Raw genomic sequence first — 25,975 nt, 5'->3', positions numbered from 1 at the left:
AGCATCCTGAGTGTTTTGGACAAACTCTCCTCCTCTTTGTTGTTTCTCATTACTTTAATTCTAGTGTTTTGACCGAGTGGAGCTCAAGGTCTGTGCCTTATCTGTTGCTAAGAAGGATGTTTAACAACACAAAATTTTATCTAACTTAAAGCCTAGGATACTTGGAGGGCTGCTGCCAAGTTTCTGAAATTGTACATACAGAGAAGTTTTTCAACATAAGTGTAAGTCATTTAAATTTGTCATCATGACAATTGAACAGCTTCTTTCTGAGTGTGAAACTCAATCAAAATGGATTGGGTATAACTGAGTTGAAGGTTTATTTACGTGATCGTGATTTAGCTTTCAGGAATACTAAGGCGGTGTTTTCTTTGGCAAAAGGAATATTTTGTTATAAGAAACTTTGCTTTGGTTTTGTGTTTTGAGTCACTGTGCTGTGATTAACACAATGCTCAGTTAAATCTATATAAGTACATCTTTCTTTTCTGTTTATGACAGAATAATGGCTAATAATCACCTATCAAAAAGATGAATAATTTTTCATTAAATTAAAAAAAATTAAAATGTACTATTTCAGCTTGTGAATAAATTTATCAAAACAAATATGTTTTCAGCTTCCTTCTTGCTGGATTTCTGTTTGTAAAAGTAGAGCAAAGTTCTCCCAAAAAGGCAAAAAGCAGAGCCGTGGATCTGTTTTCCAGCCTCTATTCCTAGGATCTTGAGGGCTGTTGTTTTTTACCTCTAATGGAATGAAAAAGATCAAACTGTGCTAGCATGCAGTGCTACCCTCCAAGTGCTTCCACCAGCTTGTCTTTTTAGCTACTTTTTATTAAGTAGCCCCATTGCCCTTGCAACACTTGTCTATCAAAGCTGCCTACTACTCTCCAGGCTCACGCGGTTTTTCTTTCTTTAGTGCAGTGATGTGTCCACATGGGTGGACATTAGTGTGTACGTAACCTGTAAGATGGATGCAAATTGCTTTAAAATGATTATGGTAAATATGCTAATTTTTAAATATTGCCTCTTTTAAAATCCCACCTGGAGTCTTAATCTACTTTAAATGCTGAAGATTGAAATGAAAGTTCTCTTTTGCAGATGGACTTGATTACTTGTGCATTCTGTACAGAGGGAAAAAAAAAAACAGAGGAAACTTCATGCACTGGAGTTACCAAGGAATGCAAGGTATTGATCTAGAGTTAAACTCCTTTAAAATTTGGGGGTGTTTGGATTTAAACTCAGTCTCTTCTCCTGTCAAATCTTGTAAACTACCTCTCATCCCTCAATTTTGTTGGATTTAGTGATTATAATAGCCTTTGCCTATCTGAAATTTCTCCTGTGCAGGGGAGGCTTTCAATTTTATTTGCCGGAGCCCAGGTTTTAATTCACATCTATACTGATGACCTGATTTGTATGTGTTGGGGGGTGTTGTTTACGTCTGTGTGGCTTGTGTGTGTTTGTTTGTTTTTAACCTGCATCAAAGTGCCCTGTGTTCACCTCCAAGGCTACACTTCGATTCACAAAAGGTAGATGTGCCAGAGAAAGGAATTTCTGCCCTGAAGCACGTCAGCCTCTACTGAGGCATGAGCGGGGCACAAAACAATTGCAGCATGGCCAATAGACATTGCATCTGGAGTGCTTCGTGGAGCAGATGTGGTTTTCAGTTTTCTTTGTTTGTTTGTTTGTATGAAGCTTTCTGTCTTTAATAGAGGAGGAGAAGGAAGCTGAGACACTAGCTTTTACTGGATGCTTAAACTCTTTGGAATCAGAGGCTGTATGGGAGATAGCAGGAGGTGAAGAGTACAAAGTATTAATGACCAGGAGAAACAAATAGATTAGTAGACAAAAAGGATGAGTATGAAAGAAGAAATAGGGGTCAAATCTTTGATTTTTTGCTGCCTTTTTTCTGTGTATATAGTTGTATTTTTGGGTATCATGTGCAACAGTTAGACACATGTGATATGAGAAGTAATGGATGACAAAACAAATATTGTCCCTCCTCAGCCAGAATGAGAGTGGGGTGAACTGTGCCAGAATAAAGTCAACAAGTGTATGAAGGAGTGAAGAGTGGTGAAAAATATTTTGCAAGTGAGCCAATAGGTTTGTTAGAGACATGAATCTAAAACCATCTGATGGTGAATATTCTTGGTTTGAAGTTGTTCTGACATCAGTAAAGGTTGAAGTATGAGAAGATGGTGGTGTTACTCTCTTAGATGTTATATAAATCTGTTGCTAAATCTCAGATGCCTATGTCAACTGTTTAAACAGGTTCAATTAAATTATTTGGTTTAATCTTTTTTATATGTTGTATTGTTTCATATGATAGATCTTGCTGAAGTATGGCCACAAGCCCTTGAATTATCACAGCCTGTGTGTGGAACTGGACTACACCCAGCTCTTACAGAAACACCCAGGGTAGTGTATGGATCGTAAAAAGGATGTCTGTGGCATGTGGCACCCAATGCAGACAGACCAGCCCCTGTTTGTACAAGACATAAGCATGAAAGTTGAGTTGAGTGACTTAGGTCATAGAGCAATTCTGGTTTCCATACTTAGGATTTACTTATGTCTCATGTATTACAAAGACCCACATTAAAAACAGAGGATATCCCATCCCATCCCGATTTCTCAACATCTTTTAACTGCCAGGAGGTGACATAAAGAAAAACAGCCTGTTGGGGCCAACTTGTCCTGATTAACATTGTCTCTGTTTTGTTATGCACTATATTAAATTTTGTAGGAAGTAAAACCCAAATAGTATGGCAGATTCTTTTTTCATGCACCATTCTTTTCCAGAACATGATCATGTACCATGCGATACCACTGCACACCCAATTTCTTTGTATGCGTTTGTGTTCAGAAAGCAAAGCCTGCTGAAGAACCTCGGTGAGTCTGCACAGCACAATTAATAGTACAGTGCTGATCTTTCATCCCCAAATGCCTCCCTGCCCTGAAACTACTGGGAAGATCAGGGTCTTTGATGAGCTAATGTGAGTGATCTTGACTTACAGATGGATTTTTTTTTTTTTCTTTTTGGTTAATGAAGGTTAGGTCCTTAACCCAGAGCATCTTCTGAAAAGGTGACCTGTGGCTGTCTTCTTTCCCTCCTTCCCCACCACCTCTTCTTCCTCCTCCTGCCCTGGTTAATATCTATCTCCCTTCACAAGCTGAAGGTTACTGTAACTTCTCTCTGCATTTCAGCACCTTTGCTTTTTCTCTCCTGAGGTTAGGGGCCAGGCCACAGTGGTTCTAAGTGATGAGAGACAATGCTGAAATGGATTAACGCATCAGTGCTGATAACCTTTCCTCTTTCCGAGCACAGTTTCCACTTGCTATAGGATCAAGATGAGGAGTGCGGCTACGTCATTTTTCTGAGTGAAAATTAATCAGAAAACATGAGGGAAATCGTTGTATATTCTGCATCAGTCACTTTAGGCTAAAGATCTCCCCTTTCCTTCCGTGTTCTTGCTGAGAGAAGCTAACTGTGCAAGCTACTAACAAATTATCACTTGTTGAGGAGTGGCTGGTGCATTTGCACAGAGTAATGAAGTCAAGTCCTTGCTGTGTACCAGCAACATATATTCTGTTTCCTCTGAGTATAAAGTAGAATTTCGTTTTGGTTTTGACTGCCTGTAGTTCAGAAGAGTAAGTAGGCTGTTGGAGAAGCTGTAACTCCAACAGCATAATTGGGTTTTGACCTTCCGGATTTAACACAACATTAAAATTCACACAATGACAAGAATCCGAGGGTAAGAAAAAGCAGTTCACCAAAATTTATTCACCAAAGCTGACAGCTTGTTCAGACCACATATTCAATCTTTCTGTGGAAGTGTTATCTAGAAATAACTTCTGACACGTAGTGGGGTTTTTTTTGTTATTGCTCAGTTTAAAGTTCTAAAAATTGAAACTTTGAAGAAATAATAAAATAAGCACTTAATATTTATCCTATACTCAATTACTTTCCACTAATGGAAGTGCAACTTTAGTTTACTTGGGATTAATTTTACTCCATGAAAGTTTAAAATGTTTAAATTTTTTTCAAAGCTTTTTTTTTTTTGTAGGGCTGAAAGGAGGCCTTGCAAACAAAATGGTTTAATGCACTGTGTTGATGGGATAACAAGTTACAGTCACAGTTCTATTGACATCATTGATGGTGCTGAATCCCAGACAAGGACAAAAATGAAGAGGTTTTTTTGAAAGAAACACAGAAAAACTGTGTTTGTTATAGGAAAAATCTGTTCAAGTAGGTAGCACTCACTATCCTTCATTTAGCTACGACTGTGGAATGACTCATTTGTCCACAAGTGTAAAAAGAATGATTAGAAAATAATGGAAGAGGTGTGGGGGAAATTAAGCTCTTCATGATTTCTCTTGAATTAATTCTGTTGAAGCCTACTGAGTTCTTTAACTTTTCCAAAGGGCTCATTATTTTGAGCATCTCCTTGAAGGGAGGTGTTTGTTTTACAGCAGAGATAAATGATAGAGTTTTTCTCTATATCTTTACCTTGGGAAGTGTAATACATGTTGCTAAAGAAGCTTGGAGCAAAGAGATCAACATTGATTATTTTGAAGGAATCCATCACCATTGTCTGAGGCTAGCTGAAATAAAGGATTCTACATCTGTATAGAAGTTCAAATAAAAATTGAAAGTGGTCATCAATTTCCAAAATATGTTAATTACCTTTGCTGATCTAGTAGCTGTAAGAGACATATAATTTAATCTTTTAATCAAGGGATTAAAATCCCTGAGCATCCTCCTTGGCCTTCTCTTGAGTGTAATATTTCACTGTGGTTTTTTGGGTTTAAGGGGATTGTTTGTAATATACCACCTCACAGGATCTCTGCTACATTTATTTGCTTGTTTTTCAATAGCCCTGTACATAATTATGTATATTAGATGCCTGTTTTATTTTGAGTGGTAACCAAAGGAACAGACCCATAAAAAGATGATTTTACAGTCTCAACAGAAATATCACAGCTGGCTGAACATATTGCGAGATCTGTGCTAACTAGAACTGTCTCAACACTGCATGGGCTATGCATTACACAAGTCCCGGGCCAGTACCAGGTAAGGTGTGCTACAAAAATACCCTGTGACCTGTGAACAACTGTAATGATGGTTTGCCTGGGAAAGAGAATTATGTATGTTTGCAGCTTTGTTTTAGGTCTACTTTTTCTATTTCTTTCCTAAAGCAGTAGGCTGATTTCTTTCTTACCTGTTTGAAGATGGAGGTGAAAAATGTGACACTTTCAGAAAAAAAGTGCCAAATTATATTAGAGAACATATGCTGTCTTTTGAGATAATTTTATTTTCACCTTTCTGACTTTATTTCTTTATAAAAACCAAAGCTAATACGTGTTTGAGCTAATACATACTTTAATGGGTTATGCACCATGGTTAGTGCACATTTATCAGTTTCTATTACCCATATTGCATGCTAGCTTCTCTTTTCTCTGGGTTTTTTAATTGATCCTTTCAGATGAAGAAGTCACAGATATCAGAAGATTTTTATTTTTGAATAGACTGGCGTGGATCAGATCCAGTCTTTGGCTTATTTGGATGCAAACGTGAAAATATTCCTGCAAGGAGAGACTTAAGGCACAAGGGGAGTGTCAGGCAGAAGCCCAAAGGCAATAATATTTTATACACCTGTGTGACCAGACCGTGCTCATAGAATATGCTGAGTTTGAAGGGACCCATCCAAATCATTGAGCCCAACACCTAGCCCTGCACAGGACACCCCAAGAATCCCTCTGTGTACCTGAGAGTGCTGTCCAAATGCCTCTTGAACTCACACAGGCTTGGTGCTGTGACCACTTACCTGAGGAGCCTGTTCCAGTGCCCAAACACAGTCTGGATGAAGGAGCTAAACCTCCCAACTCAGCTTCATGCCATTTGCTCAAGTCCTGTCTCACAGGTCATGAGAGTGAAGGGGTCACTAAGAGATCAGTACCTGACCCTCCACTGCTCCTTGTGAGGATGCTGAAGACCACAATGAGGTCTGGAGAAGTCTTTTCTCCTCCAGGCTGAACAGACCCAGTGCCCTCAGCCATTCCTCACGTGGCTTCCCCAAAGGCCCTTCACCTTCCTTGTGGCCTCTTTTGATGTTCCTTAAGAGCTTAACCAACTGTTGTCATTTTCTTCCTAATAGTCAGAGGAATTAATTTGTCTGATTTCTACCCATCTTTGCCACAGCTGTCATTTTTTATGCTGTAGTGCTCTTGTTTGGCCCTTCCCAACCCCAAATAGTTTTGCCTGGGTGCATACAGGAAACCACAATGCTGGCCAGACCAGAGAGGAGCACAAGAGCAAGAGTGATGGAGAAAGTTAATGATTAGGGTCACTACCTTCCAGGATCAACTCTGCTAGAACTGTTTGGTGCCTCATCCAAAAACTTTTTTGAATACACAGGAGGGCCCTTGTATCCCTTGCACTCTTGGAGCCAGGTCCTTGCAGCTGGATCCAAAGTAGTTAGGAAGTAGCAGAGGCTCTGTGTTTCCTAGCATTGATAAGATCAGTGGGAATTGAGAGCATCCTTGGGAAAACTGTACAGGCACCAGGGAGCTGTAGATGCCTCAGGCTTGGGTGGCAATTGCTGTGGAATTTCTGAGATAGCAATTTTGGGCTTAGCTGCAATTCTACCTAAATCGAGCCAGTCTTGAGTTCTGTAGTATGGTTGCAGTTTTAACTTGTTTTTAAATTAGCCCTTTTAAATGTATCAATAACTCATCTTTCCAGTTACAATGCTTTCTTAAAATTGAAGATTCCTAACCTTTCATACTGACTGTAGCTTGCTTTTAAAGTAGAAGGATATATATGAAGTTCCAATCATTTTGACATGTGTAAGGGGTTAAGTCATTCTTGAACAGTTTATCGCTCATCAATTGTAATTAAATATGTTTATATTAAATTATGTTCTGTAATTAATGTAAAATCTCTTAGCTTGTGCTGTTATTAGAACCAGATGCTGAAGTATCAACAATATTTCAACATGACTGTGCTGCCTTGCCAGCTGTCTAACTGTAATTACTTTAATCTCAGCTTGTTATCTAATTATCACCTTTGTAAAGGGAAAAGTACTCTCTAATGCGTACTGATTGTTTCAGATGATGATGAAGAGCGTGAAACAGCTGTCAGATATCTTAGCCCTGCTTATCTGGATTAGAAAACTTATTGGGAGGCCCACTTTTCTTCAAACCTTCCTGACAGAAAATGGGACAATGGGAAAAGAGGTGTTTTTTTTCACCTTGTTTACCCTAGAAATGTGATTCCAGTAATCACTGGAGACAATGGAGGAAACAAGCTAAACAATTGCTGTTCCCAGGAAAAAATGGCAAGACCATGATAAGGCACAAAGTGTGAACGATGTATGAATTTTCTAGCGGACATTTTATTTGTCTTTTTTAAACTTGTGCTTTCATTGCAATGTTGGAGAATTACTCTTGATTTATTTACATGGGTTGTGCTGAAGTGTGGTAGCAAAGTTTATTACTGTAGTTAATGAGTTTTATATAATGCATCAATATAGATAACCTCTTTCTGGAGAATCTTGAGTGTTTTAAGCACAGAACAAATTGCACTAAGTATTGTATGATTTCCAGTTCTTTTTGGAGACGTCATTTGTGACAATGCCGAAATAATTTTAGAGTCTTTTAATACTGTGTAGTGCTTAATGCAAAGATCCAAACCCTGCACCTAAATAAAATTGGGGGGGGGGTGGGGGGGAAGGGTAAAATGCTAAAGTAATAAAAATAGTAAATTACTTGATTAGTAACACTTCAGTAAGAATGGTTTTTACCTAAAATTTTGTTGTTTTCTTTTTGTCTCCCAGCTCCAAACAGTGGTGACAGCAATGCTTCTTCAAGACTTTTCCTGAAATGGTCTGAATTTTTTAGCTTAAGGATTTTGTTTGGTGGCAGCAATATAATGGGTAAGAAATAAAGCAATTTTATAATGTCTTCTTAGCAGTTGTAGCTTTTGAAAATGGAGCTTTAGTAAGGCTTCTTCTGATTGAAGGATATCGTTGTTCATGCTGGCATGGTTTGAATATTGCTGAAATATGTGAAAGTAGATTTCTTCTCTCTCCTTGATACTTTCTATATTATATCATAGCAATTTTTCACTCTAGTAACTGTTCTAAGAATAAAGGGAGTTTTATTATTATTATTTTTTCTAAAGGGGAAAGGAGATATTTTTTGTGTGCTCTTTATCAGTTTGATATCAGGGCACAACTTAGTAGTTACACAAAACAAAGAGAATTTTCTGCTATTGATTTAACTGTTTCCCTTCTACCAACTTCAATTATCCTTGTAGGCATACCTTGACTTGTACATAAAATATAGTTCAGTCCAGCAGAAGGCTAAGTGAGTAAAAATGAGCTGCAGTTCTCTTACTTATCTCTTATCTTTCTGGAGAAATAACTGAGCTTGAGGTTACCACGGAGTTGCTCAGTCTTGATTTCTCTTAAAAGCACAGGAAACTAAGTTCTGACAGGGTTCTTGAAAAGGTTCAGAATAGAAGCAAACTGAGGCAGCAGAATTTTGCTAAGGCTCTTGGCAGGAGGAGAGGAACATCTTGCCAGGACGTTTCTGTTTGTGTAGAACGATGAGCCTCTGCAAATGAATGGCTTCACGGCTGACTATAAACACAATTTCCATGTTGTGTAAATTAGCATTCAATGCTCAAATGAAATATACTTCTTAACAGTAGAATTTCTTGAAAATCAAATCCTTAAAGTAGAAATGTGTCTATAACACTTTATCTGAGATGTCAGAGTACACTGTAAAGGAGAGTCAATGATACTCTATCAGCGAAGACTCATCCAAAGTACAGATGAATACTGAGTTGTCTTGACTTGATGGTAGATGCAGAAATGGAGCATTATGAAACTGTCTTAAATACAGCAATTATAATAGTAATGTGTTTGCTTTCTCTTTTCCCTTCTAAACTTTTATGATTTAATGTAAAATGATTTACTTTAGAAAGTATTCTCTATTTTGGGCAATCATTTGATGTAACATTATTTGCAAATGTTATAAGGAGTGGTTTTCATTTCTTTGGACAAAAAATAATAATTTGGGAAGTTTTAAGGTACCCATCTGAGGAAGATGTTATAAAATATTATCCTATTTTAACACTATTTTTGACTGACGCTATCTTTTCTTGAACATGTATTTGAAATTAAGTTGTCATCTCTAGTATATAACTCTTCACTTCTTGTATAAGAGCTCAGTATTGGCCTATTAAAGTGTAATGGGTTCCTTGTTTTATAATGTCAAGGAACCCTGAACTCAGGACTCTCCTAAACAGGCCCTGACCACGACTTCTGTAAAACATCCACTACCGTATTTCAGGTCGGTGACTTTCCAGCTACAAATTCCCAACATAGCTGCAAGGCTTGGTGAATAATACAGAATACAAATTACGATTGCTGAAAAATGGTAGTGTGAGAGACTGAGTGAAATAAAGCTTGTGGTGGGCTCTTATTCTGGATTTATCCCCACCACCAATGACCTTAAAATACGGATGTACACAGAGGTAGCTGTAATATGTAGCAGCTCCTTGGGGTTTGATGTTTTAAAATGACAAAGGTCTCTTTAAAAGGTGTTAATTGCAGAATAATTTCTTGAAAATAATTACTCTTGTATGAACTCTATTGATTTTTAAGTGTTGAAGTATAAATACTATAGTTCATATATTTTCATCTGTGCTCAAGTGCAAATGTTGAGTTTTCATTTTTGTTAAATTATGCTTTATTGCACTGAAATAGAAAAAAATATTAACATGGTTCTGTGCATACACACACACACACACTAAATGGGTGTCCATAGATACACAAAATAGATATTTGATAGATTCACGGTATATATATTTGTTACTGTGTATTGATCATTTATATGTAACTGTAGAACAGTGGGTGAAATTGTGATGCTTTTGGAGTTATTGTGAACTCTGGCTTCACTGTATACAGGATACTATTGTGTCTGGAAAAGAGACTTTTGATCTTCAGTCTCTTGCTTGAACTGTTTATGCCAGCCTGGGACGAAAAAAACATGAAAGCTCATATAATTTATTTTCTGTCTTTAAATCAAATATTGGAACACTAAAACCAAATTATGTGACAGAGCAAAGTGTTTTCCTCAGTTGTAAGGCCTTTTCTACTTCTATTAGCTCTTAGGATTAAAGGCTAAGCTGTTAAGATTGAAGAGGTTTACTAATCACAGGGAAATAATTTCAAAGGTCCGTGAGTGAGGGCTTCTGGTGTTTAAGGGTATCACCCTTTGTAAAGGCAAGGATCAGCAGAGGAATGTGCAACTGCAGGGACAGTGCTGCAGGTATGATGTGGAAGGGTTTGGTTACAGAACTGAGATTCAGTCCACTCTTAACTGAAGGAAAAAGGCTTTTGCTGCTTTTGGAGAGTTGAATTGGTCTGAGCCAGGATGGTGCTGTACAGATGTGGGGAGGAGGAGTATGTCAGTTTTCTGAGAGCAGAGACATGGAAAGAAGTGAGCTGGAACACAAATGGCAGTGAAGAAAATGGAGTATCTTGTCTGTCAATGGACATCATCTAAAAATAAAACATCAGCCAGCTAGTCTGGCCTTCTTGACAGCTACAGGTTACAGCAAAAGGTAAACTTAGGGGTTTGGTTCATAAATGAAATATGACATTGATTCAATTTGGCAGAAGCTGCTTCCTTCAAGTTTTGTGTGTGTTTCTGGAAAATGCAAAAAGGAAAATTTTAATGCTTAGAAAAGTGCCAATGGTGTTGACCAAGTGAATGTAGGATATATTTGAAGTTGCCCTGGAAGGCACAGCCTAAAATCAAGAATTTATTTGCATGTTTTGCACGGCAGGTAAATAACAGGGCTGTATTTTTGACTAGTGAATGATGGCCTGGATTATCTTTCTGTAATTCAAACAAAAAATTAGTTTCCCTTAATAATGGGATTTGGGGTGAAGAGCCTCGTTCAGAGTTGCTGTCTGTAGCACATACATCTGCACAAGTGGTGAGGAGACAGTGCAGCAGGGCTTTGGAAGTAAGGCTGTCAGCTTAATACATTGTGTGAAAATTGGGGCCAGAGGTCACCAATCTCCTGGTACACAAATCTCCCTCTGAGAATCTCATTTCATTCAGACTATCAGTTAGATTAGAAATACCCTAATTATCCCACTGAAATTAAATTACTTTATGTAAGGGTGATATAATGAACAACCATAAAGAAGCTATACAACCAATCATCCTATTAGTCACAGCAAGACTAGACTATACACTAAATGGCTCTGGTTTGATTATTGCAGCCTGGTCTGTGCCACATAAACTTGGGGGGGGGGATGGTGCGGAAAGGACCTGGGGGAAGATTAGTTTTGATTTCCCTTTCTATTTTACCGGAAGGAAGAAAGTCACATTTTAATTCACAGTGCAAGCCTTCTAAGTGAAAAAGGTGTGCAGTTGCCTGTCAGAGAAGCCACAGTGTAGCAGAGATCATGAATTATGAAGAGGTGATTGGCATCTTGCTTAGCACAGAGTGAATTTTGTTGTTACAGAAAGCAGAAGGAGAGCTGTAAGAATGCAGATAGACTGCTCCAGCACCTCAGCTAGCAAACTTTGCCACAGGGTCACTCTTTTCTAGATGCATTTGTAATCATGTGCAGCTATCACCGCTGGAGGAAGGTGGAGGTTTAGCTGATCTTGAACTTGAAGGGTTGCTTCACTGGCTTGGGTAGGTCAGCTGTTGGGAATAAGCTGGAAAAAGCTGCATGCTTAATTTTTACTTAGTCTAGGACTGGAAAAAAAAAAAAAAAAATTAGCTGGTGTTGAAGTGTCCTGGCAGACACAGTGGGTCATTGACCAGCCATTGTGGGTGTGTGTTTCTGTCAGAAAAGCCACTACTGTGATGAGTTGTGATTTTTCACTTATGGTGATGATGCCTTAAGTTTTGGCTTTCATATTTTTTAGATTCTGTGCTGCCTAGGGGTTGTCTATTTTGTGACCATTTTGGGTCCACCTTGGGTGTAGCCCTGGCCAGGCTCTTGTCCTGCCCAAGGTGTGTCCTAGAGGCCTTTCAATAAATATCTACTTTATTCTCTAGCTCTGTCCAGTCTCTGTTCCAGGTCAGCCTTCCCAAGGTGTCAGTGGAAATTCCCTTAGAGAGACTAAAAAGTGCAGAGAGAAAGCAAACCAGCTGCTTGTTTTTGCTGGTTCCCTTTCTCAGTCAGAATTTCAGAGCTATTTACTGAGTAAACATTTTGAAGAACCAAAGGATGCTGCTGTATAGGCATCTGCAAATGAGCTGGAGATAATTAAAGAGGGGGGGATTTATAGCTGGAATAAATTCAGGTGTTAATGACTTTTAAAAGATGGACATGAAAGAAACCCAGGTCTAGAGAAGTATGCTAGGAAATGAAAGTAAAGCAGGGATGTCTTTCTAGTTTGATCCTCTTGCAGTCTGTCTTTATTGGGCTTTTTTAATGCTGTGCTACAGGGCAGCACTACTTAGCTCAAGTTCAGTCCTGCACAGATGCAGACTAGGCATTGAAAGCATTATGCATTTTCTTCTGAGTAGGTCTTTAAGATACTTGTCATAAAACATCTATAGTCAAAAATATGGGTTTTTGTGAAGGAAGATGATAATTTTAAGTTCTATTTTCTTCTCTTAGTCTTATGTCATTGGTCAATAACATAAAATGTGCTGTGAGGCAGTGCTGGCCCAGTAGCATTTCCCTGAGTTTGTCTTTTCTCTTCTGAAAATAATTGTAAAAACTAATTAAAGTACACTGTGTTATTCAGGGGTTACCTTCTAACAGTCATACAATAGAGTCATGCTTTCGAAAAGGAGCAAGCCTTCTGAATACTCTAAATATCACAGAAAAGGTTTCTTCAAAATTCTAGGATGCTTTTTCCTTTTATTCAACTGATTATTGGATAGTTAAGTGCCTTATTTGAATGTGAACAGAATGAAATATATAATTTCTGCTGATCAGAATTGCCAAGTATAATTTTTGATGAGCCATATATTTCAATTGCTGATACAAGTTCCATTTTTTTAACTCAGTAAGTTATCTGCACCTATACATTAAAAATTTAAATCACTTTTCTCCCCACAGACCTAAGGGGAGAAAATATAATACCTAAATACCGAAGGAATAAAATATTTCAGTTAGGAGATGGGAATGAAGGAAGAACATTTTCAATGAAAAGAGTAAAATAAAAAATAGCCAAGTATATCAGTTTTGATGCCAAGAGACAGTAACTTGTCTTGTGTGGAATCTCTGAGAGAATATTAAGCCTGCAGTAACTGAACATGGCTGACTTCTGTTCAAGCCTCTGGATAGGTAGTGACTACAGCACTTCACAAAAAAAAAATTAATGAAGATTTGTTACATCAGAATTTTCTCTTTTAGAAAAATTGACTTAGCTGGAACTAATATCAATGTTTTAATCACGGTGTCTGGAGGTAACAGAATTTCCCCATTGCTTTGAGCAGAAATTCATGCTGTTTCCATAGATTACTCTCTGAACACCCATTGAAATCTTCCATTTTTGCTTTATTCTCTTCTGCTTATCCTCTAATTTTCATGTGATTGGAAGAGGGAGGAAGAAAATGAAATACGGAGCCAGCTGGTGAATGGAAATGCCTTCAAATGAAGCTGCTTTTGAAACTAAAGTGGTATTGACAACAAAGAAAATATTTATTGGGGTTTTCTTTAAAAAATGTTATTATGGACTAGCACAGTCAGCAACTTGTTCTGTGAGGCTTAGTTAGATCCTATGGGATAACCATGATTTGATGGTTGAACAGCTGGAGAGAACCACCAGGACTGTCAAGGACCTTCAGTAAATGTCATTATGATCATCAAAAGGGATCCCCTGGCCTAGAGGCAGCTCAAATGCTATGATTAAGTACTAATAATTACTTTAAAAATTACTTTAAAAAGCACATTCCTAAACGACCAGATTACAAAAGAATATTGTCCCAATCCAGAGGCATGTCCACATAATAATAAGTAATTACTCATATATACTTAGTATAGAAATAAGTAATTACTAATAATTACTCAAGTAATTTTATTCATGCATGGATCTCTGAGTCACTATTTGGACTGTCACAGACCCTCGATATGTGTGAGCTTTTGTGGTAAGTGGATATCCAGTTTACTGGATAGGGTCAGAGTTCTTTAAAGATATGTCGTTGTTGTTTTTTTTTTGTCTGGGTTTTTTTGTTTGTGATTTGTTGTTGTTGTTGTTTTTCTCCCAAAGAAACAATCAATGATTTCCCTATATGTGTGAAATTTCCTGTAAAAAACATATTTTGTGTAGATGCCCTATGTGACCCTTTGCAGAGGACAGGAAAAATAGTGCCTGGAACAGGGTGTGCCGTACATCTGAGCAAAATTCGTCACAGTGCAGTGAAGCCAGATCAAGCAACAGAGTAAAATAATTAAATGGATGATTGATAAGCAACAGGTGAGTAGATGGGATATTTAGAAAAACAGAAGTATTTAATGGTGCAGCCTAAAATCTTTCATGAGTGCATAAGTTATTGCAATAATCTATTTTAATATTAAAAAAAGTTATGTTCTGTAAGCATTTATAGGAGGTGCATTAACTTCTCAACTGTGTTGCTAGGTCTGGAACCTTTCACAAGAAAATGTTAGGGTAGGATTTATTTATAGACTTGAGAGTTGGGCAGAGAGAAGCCTAATGAGGTTCAACAAAGGCAAGTGTAGGGTGCTGCACCTGGGGAGGAATTACTCCAAGCACCAGGACAGGCTGGGGGTTGATCTGCTGGGGAGAAGCTCTGCTGAGAAGGTCCTGGGAGTTTTGGTGGATGACAGGTTGACCATGAGCCAGCAGGGCATCCTTGCAATCAGGAGGGCCAATGGTATCCTGGGGTGCTTAAGGAAGTGTGCCCAGCAGGTTAAGGGAGGTGATCCATCCCCCTCTACTCAGCCCTGCTGAGACCACATCTGGAGTGTTGCGTTCACCTGTGGTCTCTCCAGTTCAAGGAAGACAGGGAGCTGCTGGAGAGCGTCCAGTGGGTTCATCCATCTGGCCACAAAGGTGATGAGGGTCAGGAGCACCTCTCTTATGGGGGAGACAGTGCAGGAGCTGGGCCTCTTTAGTCTGGAGAAGACTGAGAGGGGATCTCATCAATGCATATAAACATCTCAAAAACAGGTGACAAGAAGATGGTGCCAGACTCCTGTTGGTGGTGCCTACTGATAGGATGAGGAGCAATGGCCGTAAACTGAAACACAAGAAGTTCCATCTCAAAATAACGAAGAACTTCACATGGAAGGTGGCAGAGCACTGCAACAGGTGGCCCAAGGTAAGGTCATGGAGTTTCCCACTGAGACATTCAGAACCCATGTGTGCAACCTGCTTGAGGTGACCGTACCTTGGCAGAGGGGTTGGACTGGATGATCTCCAAAGGTACCTTCTAACCCTGACAATTCTGTGATTCCGTGATTTGACCCGTCTCAAGTTAAAAGTTGCTACCTACAATTATCAGAAATTAAATACTGTAAATGGAAAAATCCATGTTGAATTTTAAGGCTTAAGTTGGGCATGCTTCTGGATTGGGATGATGTTCTCTTGCAATCTGGCACTTTAGGAATGCACTTTTGTAAGCAGGACTGGGGCTCTTGGATATCCCCTAAAAGAAGGTGATGGATTGAATAGGTTCTGTCAGGTTGCTTCTTTTAGTATCCTCAAAATAATAGGAAGGATATCTTGTAAAGAGTGTGGTACAGAAAAGTAAACAGGGATGCAGTAGAAAAATTGCAGGGTGAGCAATTTTCTCAGTTCTCAGTGTTAAACCTATGCTATATCAAATTTAGTTGGGCTTAAAAAATGCCTGAGATGGGTGTATGAGAATTTCTACCTTTCAAAGTGGCACTTTGGTTATCAAATTTAAGCAAAATTGAACTTTATCTTATGCCAGTGTTTAGGATGGCTTGCATTGATGGCTTTTCTATAGGATTAAATCATATCAGCTTTCCTCTTCAGATTACTATTGAAAAGAACAGGTTGTATTTAAATAAAGTTGTATCAAGGTGTAATTATTCCCATGTCTTGCTGCAAGGTGGTGCAAATAAGAATTCCTTTATACTTCAGCCTCCAAGTAGAGATTTCAATTCACATGCTACAAGTTTTTGATTGTGAAGAAACCATTACATTACTCCCTATGCTTTTCAAGACTAAAACATTTTATGTTGCTTCTAGCTTTGTATTCTGTCTCTTGTTTATTTCAGAATGGTGTCTAACTTTCAGGCTTCTGATTTTTAACAAGAGTTGCATTTGCTGCATGAATTCTCCTGATCACAGAGGTTTTTGGCAGCCAGGTTAACACTGTTATGCACTTTTTTAAGGTAGGGGTACTTCCCTTTTTCAAGGTCAACCCAAGAAGCAGCTAATCCTGGTTTGACTCCAGGACAGGTTTTGCTTTTGGATCTAAAGGGTGATGATTCTGTGGCTAATTCTTGATACGTCCATCTTCACCCAGATCTACATTGCAGAATGGTAGAAAATCAAAATATGAAGACTTACATTTACAGAAATTGGACATATAAAAATCACCTTGTACTGTTTTGTAAGAAGTAATAAAAAAGGGAATCATTCCCGAAATGTTTTAATGTGGAGATATAATATGTGTAGAATATAAATAATATATCTGATATTAATATGTGCAAGAAAAATTGTACTAAGTATTAAAAAATATCACAAATATTTCATTCTAAAATCATCACAATTTACCTTCTACACCATCACAATTTACCTTCTACACATAAGAACCTCTCTAAAAGCTTTTTGTCTCCTTGCTTCTTTTTTTTAAATGTCACATCATTTTCATGTCGTATGACTCAAGTTAGTTTATCATGAGTGCTAAATAAGTCTATGGTAAATATGGGACATTAAAAATTCCTGAATGTAAGGAAATATTATCACCTTGGATTTCAGCTAAAACCTTTTTACTATTAGGGCAAGATGTTTGCTTCTGATGGCAAGAATTATCCATTTGATTCCTTTTATTTTCTTCCTCTTCTTTTGAAGTTCTGTGATGTATACTGAGGAGTAACTACCTCTTGTTTCTACTCTGTTCATGATAGAGGAGCAGGGAAAGAGACACTTTGTTGGCATAATATGAGAATTTAAAACAAATTAGAAGACACGCATGCAGAGAAAGTATTAACATTAAAACTAGAAAATCAAATGCCACAGGAAGCTGTGGAAACACTGTATCTGCAGGTTCAAGGAGGGAGTAGTCAAATTGATGGACAAATTTGTAAACAGATACTGAGAGGATTAAGTAGGGTTGTGCCTTAGAAATATGCCAAGACAACACTTTTGTATGCTGGGAGATGTACAGAAAACAAACCACAGAAATGGTCCAGGTTACCTGCTCTAGTAAGGGACCCTCCCTTATTTCCACTGGACAGGGTGCTTCCCAGGAGGGACCATTTATCTGGCGCAGCAAACTTTGCCTGTGTTCAGAAAAGAAGCCACATAATGTTGACTTGCTATTGAAGACTTGTCTTTGCTCTTTGATCCCTGGTGTGGTTGAGTCAGTGCTTTGTTCCTCTGTTCTTCTCCACTTCAGAGGCAGGAGAGAGCATCGGGCAATTTCCTCGCTTTGTGCACATGTATCTGAACTTTCCCTTCTAATGCAGGACCTCCAGAGGACATGGAAACTGATCTCCTTGTTTTATCTGGGCTTTCTGGAGTGAACCTAAAGGGATGAACGTGCCCTAGCTTTGCAAATAGAGAAGGAGTGGTAGCTACATGAAGTTTATTACGCCCCATCAAGTCTGCCAAGTTTAATCTGCCATTACAGAGAGAGAGCTGGCTGTGAAATGGTTAGGATTGACTGACAACACTTAACTAACCACTGAGAATGATTTTGTCTTTGTAGTACAATTCATGTCTCTCCATCATGTCCGTGTGTGTAGTGTTTTCAAATGAGTTTAATGATGAGTGATGAACAGTAGCACTATGGATGTGCTTTCCTTTGCAACACTGATACTGATTGCTGTTCATCTGGACTTGTCACCAGCATTTACAACTGTCCCAGGTCTGCACTTACCTTCTCTCAGTTAAACTACTGGGGCTCTGGAGGGAAAGTTGAATTACTGTTTTGTCCTGATTTGGGGTTTGGTTGGTTTGTTTAATTGTGGTTTAAATTTTGAGCTAAAGTTTTGGGGTTTGTTTTGAGATTACCCAAGAATATTTCTGGTTGACTAAATGTGAGTCAGTGCCCTTGTTTTCATTTATGATTTCTCAAAGTAGATACACATTTAATTTCTAGTCTCTTGGGTGCTACTCAGCACTGAAGGAAAATGCTCTGTGCATGTGCTACAGAATTGCATCAGGTATCTTCCTGTGACACGAGAAATTGAGATTGTGAAGTTTCCTGCTTGAGGCAAAACTTGATCTTCATTTCAGGAGAAACAAACTTATTTTCCACTTACTGGTGTATTTATATTTACCTTGACAGCTTTTAGATTGTGAAAAGCAGCATCAATAGGAAGAAGAGTAGAAGACTCTGTTGCAAAGAATATAGGAAGTTAAGCGATAAAATAAATGTATAGGAATTATTGCTATTACTGTATTACTGCACTGTCATGTGTTGTTATATTCTTTATGTTATCAAAAGAAAGTGATGACACCTTTACCCTCCAGTGTGTGCATGTTGGCATTTGCTTGCCTTTGATTTCATTCCTGATTTTATACCTATATGCTGATTTTATACCGAAACTGAGGTGACCTTTATATGTGTACCACTTTTCCAGGTGTTGCCTACTTTCACCCACATAGTAACCATTGTTTGCATTTCTAATGAGGTAAAACACCAGGGACTAACTTCTGGCACTTTCTCTGCTGAGCTTTACTTTGATAATTATGCTCATTTAAAAGGAAATGTATTTGTTGGGAACTTCTAAAATTAGTAGAATCAACTTCAGAACAACCCCTTGAATTGGCTCATAAGCATATTAGGAGGAGGCAGATGGATCGTGGCCCTGGAGTCCATGGCAAATTCTTGAGATTTCTTCTCTCTTTACACCACTGCTGACACTGAATAATTTCTGCCATTTTTTATGGAGTTTCTCTCAAATTGTAGTGTGTGTAGGAAATACATTTCAATACATCTTACAAATACAGAGAACTTTTACTTGGCAGGCAGGTTTGCTACTCTGCTCATCCAGGTGAGTAAGACATGATAATTGTCAATTCATGAATGTGGGATACCCGAGTTAGATTTTTTGCCATTGGGAAAGGGTTTCTTTCTAAAACTGCTAGTCAAAAATCAGTAATTGTAAAAGAAGTTTAACTTGAGTGCAGCTGGGACAAGTTGACATGCCACTGACACATGCGGGCAAGTTGTCATTTTGGTATGGGCTCAGATGGTCACCCTGTGCACTCCATCTAGCAAGCAATGTCATAAAAACATCTGTTATCTTCACTGAGGGAGGGAAGGTAGGAGTTGTATTAATAACCAAACGCTTAAGCCCTTTTCCTTTATCTTGATTATTTTTAGTGAAATGTTTAAGTCCATTTGTTACATTGGTGGTATCGCCTGCTTTCTTGTGAACAAAACTGCTCACTTTAGCTGTTGAAAGATAGTGCAGGCTGAAGGGAGGATCACAGAAATTGCCAGCCCAATTATAAATGTGGACATCTGCACAGAGGTTGCGAGGCCTCAGTCCACAAGTCAAAGTGCGAAACTCATCTTTATGTCCCGCTCTCACAGATTTGATTTGACGTGCGTTTCGTTCCTTTGAATTGTAGAGTTGCTGAAAGTCCATGTCAGATAGTCACAGGAAGAATCATAAGTGTCTGAGTTTAATTGGTGTTTGAGTTAAAAGGCATTACACATTTTTTTTTAATACAGCTGTGGTTTGCAATACTCAATGACAGTAGATGAGCTCTAAAAAAAAAAAAAAAAAAACCAAAAAAAAACCACAACCAAAAAAAGCAAACCAGAAACAAAAAGAGCAACAAAAAAGACAATTTTGTTTCTAGTCTTGTCCATTCATCAATCCTTGTCCATCCTTCTGTTCCCTTCCCAATTCAGCAATGTCCGCTCCCTGCCCACCTGGCACCAGATGTGCCGTCAGGCACTACTGTGTGTCCCAAGTCCTCCGAGTGGCAGAATGCAAAATCTCAGGTGACATTCACCTGGAAGCGCTTAGCCCTCAACAGCTGCAGCCCCTTGATTACCTTGCCCGCCTCGGCGGCTCCGTGCCGCCACCATATCAATTGCTTGTCAATTCAGCTTAGCCGTGACTTTGACTGACTGGAATGAGAGAAGTGGGAGTGGGGTGTAGGCGAATGGTTAAAATTAATTGCTACATAAGAAAAAATTGAAAGATAATTATTCCTGCTTTCCTGTCAGTGCTCGAGGGTAGATGACCTCATTAACTTGCAGCTTGTACACAATTCAATTACTAGGAGATGGAAAATACATTTTTAATTACCTCGGTGCCTTGTGCTCCATTCATCTCCATTTGCATGGCTTTTTTACTGTTGTGTTCTGAAGTAGCATGGTCTTATTAAAGCTACTGTAAGACCTTGGTTCTTACTACAGTGGTTCTTTTTTGAGGTAGGATATTAAACGTATGAGATTAACCCTGTGGTGCCAAGTGAGTTGGGAGGTCCTGTGATGGCACTAAGGTGTTTTTAGTTAGTTGGGCACATCAGGATTTTGAAACTTATCCTGTCAAATAATTACAGAGGGTAACTTTGTTCTTTTGTGCATTTTGTTGCTGCATAATTCAAGAAAGAATTAAATTAGTGAATAATAAGCAGATCACCTAGTTAGACAAATATCATATCAATGTATGTCATGGGAAAGGATTCTTTTTGCAATTTCTAAAAGCCTATTATGGCGTTTACTGAATTAATAATGACTTAATTGTTTAAATACATAGCTAGGTAATTATTTTAATGGGTGAGTTTTTAAAACTGTCAGTAGTGTGTTGAAGTGTACAATACACGTGGAAAGAATATTTGTTCACTACCAATCATTTAAATTAAAACTATTGTGGTATTGAAAGGCTTCGCGCTAAGAATTGAGGAACCCTGTGACTTGGTGCACAGAGTTTGTTGTTATTTTGTGGGGTTTTTTTTGTTTTGGTTTGTTTTTTGTTGTGTGTGTGGTTGGGCTTGTTGTGTTTTTTTTTTTTTTGTTTTTTTTTTTTTTTTTTTTTTAGGGAAAGACTTGTCAAGGATTATACAGAACTGATCTGGAGTGCTGCATAGCGTGACACAGACTAACGCCCTCCTCTGATGGTGTACACTGTGTTGATGGGGAAATAGGGAAGTAAAGGCTACAGAGAAGTTGTTGATAATTAGGTCATGAGAAAGTGTTGAGGGAAGTTGTGAGGTACAAGTTGTGATTTTTAGTGGTGGGAACTGAATACATTTCATATGATCTATGTTTGGTCACTACTTTTTTCTCTGAAAAAATTGGAACATAATGTAGGCATTCTTGAACTATTCATGTAAACTTCATTATGAGTATATTAGTCCTACTTAATTCCTCTCTAATGAGCATTAAAGCAAGATAAGGTGCTTTAAAGGCTCACTGTCAGAGAGCCTTTAATGCTGTTCTAAGAATGTGTAAACTCTGAGTGCATGGCGTGCTCTCAGCTGTGACCTGCAAGGGAACATCCTTGTGGGAGACCTCTGAGAAAGTGACAGTGATGATTCAGACGTTCCTCCTTCCTCTCACTGGTTAGTGCCCCAGCATGATCCAAGGGGTAATGAAATATAATCTCCTTGCTATACAGGAACGTTTAGGATGTTTATTCTGTAAAATTGCTCTTTGAGGAAAAACAAACCAAACAAACAATGGTTGGACTACTTCACACCTTCTCAGTCTAGCAAATCTATGGTTACGCTTTTCTTCAAGGATATCTGTGAAAGGGAGATACAGCAGAAGAGTTCCTTCACTGAGCAGTCTTTCAGAAACCTAAATGTGAGTAATTTTAAAGTGAAAGACTGTAAATATTTGTCTTGGGTTATGTAACCTAAAAATGTGCATTCTATTTCATCTATTGAAAACTTTTTTGGGAGATATTTTATGTTTCTCTTGTAACTCCAGGGGGGAGGGTTGTGGGTGCCTTCTGATAAGGGCCCAACCATTAAAAGCAGGTGTTTCTTATCTCTTTCACCACCCCTCCATCCTCCAGGGGAAAACATCTTCTGATAATGGGCCATTTGGGCATGACACATTCCATCATCCCATCGTGAGATGCTCCACACAGTGGGGGAGGAGCCAACTGTTCCTAGATAGATAAAAACTGGGACTAAAGAACATAAGGGATCCAGTTTTTCCACTGGATTCCTGGAGGAAGACTGGACCCATCTTGTTACCACTGGACTTTCTACAGGACCATCTCTACTCCACAGAACCACATCTGTTACTCCAGGAGGATTTATTTGGACTGCTTCCAATACCCTGACCATCAGGGTGTCAGGTTGTATCCCTACTATGTCAGGGTCTTTTTAGGATTTTTGTTTGCTACCTTGCTTGGGTTTTTTTTTTTGTTTGTTTGTTTTTTTTTTACTACTACATTTGTATTTTCCTTTTTTAATATTCCTAGTAAAGAACTGTTACTCCTATTCCCATATCTTTGCCTGAAAGCCCCTAATTGCCAAATAATAATAATTTGGAGGGAAGCGGGTTTATGTTCTCCATTCCAAGGGAAGCTCTAGCTTTCCCTGGCAGACAACTGTCTTTCAAAACCAAGACAATATTTCATATAATTTATGTTGGTTATTTTGTTGTTTATGTTTCCAAAATTTCTTAACCCAGGAAGACATCTAAATAACCAGCCTAGCAAAGATTACCTTTCTGGGTCTGTGCTTAGTATGAGATGTAAAAAATGCTATATTAAGGAATCAGTTGCTCGCAGACCTGGAGAGAAATTATGTTGGATTTTGCTAATATATTATGAAATACAACTGCAGTTTCTCATGGATGTTTTTGGTGTGAGTTTTATTTGTAATTTTAATGATTTACTGTTAGGTTTGGTGATTCTGGCTTCAGCAAAGTATCAAGTGCAGCAAAAATTCATGGCATTTGCATGAGATTCAATGTTTGTTACAAGTTGCACATGGTTTACTTTAACATATAATGTATTTCCACTGATCTTCTAGAGAAAAACAATAATGTAGCTCTGAACTTTTTTGGTTTTTTAGCAACAGTCAAGTCAACAGATGTAACAAAAAGTATAAAAGCATTTTAAGAATATAGATACATGCAAACAAATGTGACCTGAAATAACAGTTGGAGGAAATCTACACAAGCATAACTTGATTGGAATACACCCTTCTCCTCTGCATCCACTGATTATTATTGCATCAGTGTCTGTTGATCAAAAAAAATTTAGGTCATCTGAAACACATACAGGGCTTCTGCAGCTGTGTGGCCTGTCAAGTCTTTGAAATGTGTGTGACCACAGCAGAATTATTGTGCTATACTAGTGCTCCATTTAGGGAAAATGAATATAAATTGTAAGATAATAATTGGAAACTGACTCAAATGTGATATTTGGGCCATCAGAATTCTGCAGCGTTAATATATTTTCAGATGATACATAGGAAAAACAATTAAGGATCTAAGGAGAGAGGCTGATTCAACTTGAATTTTTTTTTTTTTTTTTTGGGGAACCGGGGTGTGGAGTGTCACCATTGAGCAGCAGGCTTTTTAAACTTTATTTCTGTCTACTACCACCTATAGACTAATGACATCTGTACAGTTTGTAAAGGATGAATCCTATCATGACCTCTAGGTCTGGATTCTTCTTCAGCCAAGAAATATGCCCAAGACCCAGCCTGTGTTTGGGTTTGCCCCAACCCAGGTGCAGAGCCTTACACTTGGTCCTATTGAATTTCAAGAGGTTCTTATGAGGCTCCTTGTCACGCTGTCAGTGTCCTGCTGGATGGCATCCCTTCACTCCAGCAATTGCACACACAGCTTGTGGTCAGCAGCCTGCTGAGCCTGCACTCCATCCCACTATCCCCAGGCGGCTGACAAAGATAACAAAGATACTACCTGTGCTGATCCCAGTATGGATCCCTGAGGAATGCCGATGAGGTCTCATGGACTTGTGCACTTTCAGGTTCCTTAGATGGTCTCAAACCTGACTGTCTCCTACAGTGAGGAATCCTTCATTCTCCCTTGGCATTGTGGCTGGAGCACTTGCCAGTGAAGACCAAGGCAAAAAAGTCATTGAGAATCTCAACCTTCTCCCTGTCCCATGTAATCAGGTCTCCCTTTTCCTTCTGGAGAGGCCCCACATTTCTTCTAGTCTTCTTTTTATCACCAACTTACTATAGAAACTTTTCTTTTTGCCCTGACATCCCTGTCCAGATTTAATTCTGTTACGGTTTTGGCTTTTCTCACCTGATCTCTGACTGCTCAACAATTACCCTTTATTCTTCACATGCTACCTGTCCTTGCTTCCACCATCTGTAGGCTTCCTTTTTGTGCTTGTGTTTGCCCAGGAGCACCTTGTTCATCCATGCAGGCCTCTCGTCCTTATTGCCTGACTTCTGCTGTGTTGGGATGCATCACTCCTGAGCTTTGGAGGAGGTGATCCTTGAAGACAAACCAGCTTTCTTGGGCCCTTCTCCCCTTCAGGGCTTTATCTCATGGTACTTGATCAGGTACACTACCTGCAGGGTGTATTTGGAGATTAAAGAATCAGACACAAGTTCCCAGCTAAATGCAGAATGTAGGAGGGGTTCCAGCATGGTTCTGGAAATGTTTCCAAACTTGACACGTAAGGCTGTGCTGCCACAAACCTAAAGGTGCTCACCTTCTGCTATTGAAAACTCCAGCAAGGAAGTGGAGTGCATTCTTCATTTCAGTGCATTCTTCATTTCAGATAGCAAAGGGAAATTGCCTGTATAAAATGAAATTTCAAGAGAGGCAGCACCTCAGGACTGTTGGAAAGCATACTCTTAGATGTTATGGAAGAGTTTTTATTTTTAATAATCTGTTTTTCTTCTCACACAGAAGTAGTAACTTGTAGTTAACTTGTACAAAACAAACAGTAACTTTCTTTCTTGCAAACATCCTTGATTTGATCCATTCTGTCGGCTCATTTCCAAAAGAGATTTACGGACGTTGACAATTGAAGGCTTTCTTTTAATTCTCTTCTGCCCTCCTGGCTGAAGAATTATTTGAGGTCTTTTCCTCTTTTCCTTTTTTTGGTGTTTTTTAAATTTTTTTTTCATTCCTCTGTTTGCAGTCAATAATATTGCACTTACTGCCAAAGTAGGACAGGATTCAGTTATATCATCAAATATACAGTGTTCTCCAATTATTGTGTTTGGTTATAGTAAGGATATTGCAGTCTCACAAAATGTGGTTTATGGTTCTCAAAATCTTTAGAAAGTCTACACTGATATAAATTATAACACATTGTTTAAATTACAAAGCCCAGACACCTTTTATAAATGCAGAAAAGTAATTCATTAGAAAGATTTTTTTTTTTTAAGTCATATTAAGAAAAGGAATGGGCTCATTACAAAATATTTCACACATAATCTAACTAATTAACATAATAAATTACAGGGAACCATATTGGGTTATCATATAATTAAATAAATTCCATACGGGCTGCGTAAGTTAATGTTTTGCTTTCGGAAAATTGTATGCCTTGGCAAATAAAATATTCAGAGGATTAACTATAAAGAAAAAAATGGCTTTGTGTAATAATTGTCTGTTGTAATTTGAATTAGACATAATTACATTTCCTAAATATGAAGAGAAAATGTGTGATCTATAGAGAACAGACAACACCACCGAGACAAGTCTGTCTTTGTTTCCTGACCCATTAAGTGACAATTATGATACTTGTGTTAAACATCTTAGAAGTGGTATGAACTTGCCATAACTCTTCACTTATTCTGCTTGAAAAGATCATAATGGGAAACACTTTTGCTCTTCTATTTTAAATGGAGACCA

At 38.3% G+C, this 25,975-nt stretch overlaps 1 long non-coding RNA gene across 9 annotated transcripts in view; it reads left to right on the top strand.

Annotated features, from left to right (window-relative positions):
* LOC120754203 (uncharacterized) overlaps window positions 1-22,450 on the top strand; it is a 72,768-nt gene extending 50,318 nt beyond the window's left edge. For 5 of the 9 annotated variants that reach the window (XR_009207933.1, XR_005701349.1, XR_005701348.2 and 2 more), the window contains 9 exons: window positions 1,093-1,179; window positions 2,791-2,880; window positions 4,056-4,237; window positions 4,953-5,062; window positions 7,102-7,362; window positions 7,827-7,925; window positions 14,314-14,460; window positions 15,175-15,325; window positions 16,251-16,366. This is a non-coding gene — a long non-coding RNA (uncharacterized LOC120754203). Of the gene's footprint in view, window positions 1-1,092; window positions 1,180-2,790; window positions 2,881-4,055; window positions 4,238-4,952; window positions 5,063-7,101; window positions 7,363-7,826; window positions 7,926-14,313; window positions 14,461-15,174; window positions 15,326-16,250; window positions 16,367-22,187 lie in introns of those variants that run through there. The other 4 variants (XR_005701350.2, XR_009207935.1, XR_005701353.2 and 1 more) reach the window with 4 other exon arrangements.
* Window positions 22,451-25,975: the final 3,525 nt, after the last annotated feature.

The sequence above is a fragment of the Hirundo rustica genome, chromosome 6 (assembly GCF_015227805.2).
Source record: "Hirundo rustica isolate bHirRus1 chromosome 6, bHirRus1.pri.v3, whole genome shotgun sequence".
Lineage (NCBI taxonomy): Eukaryota > Metazoa > Chordata > Aves > Passeriformes > Hirundinidae > Hirundo > Hirundo rustica.
The sequence above is the reverse complement of the archived record's forward strand: the minus strand, read 5'-3'. Positions and strand labels throughout refer to the sequence as shown.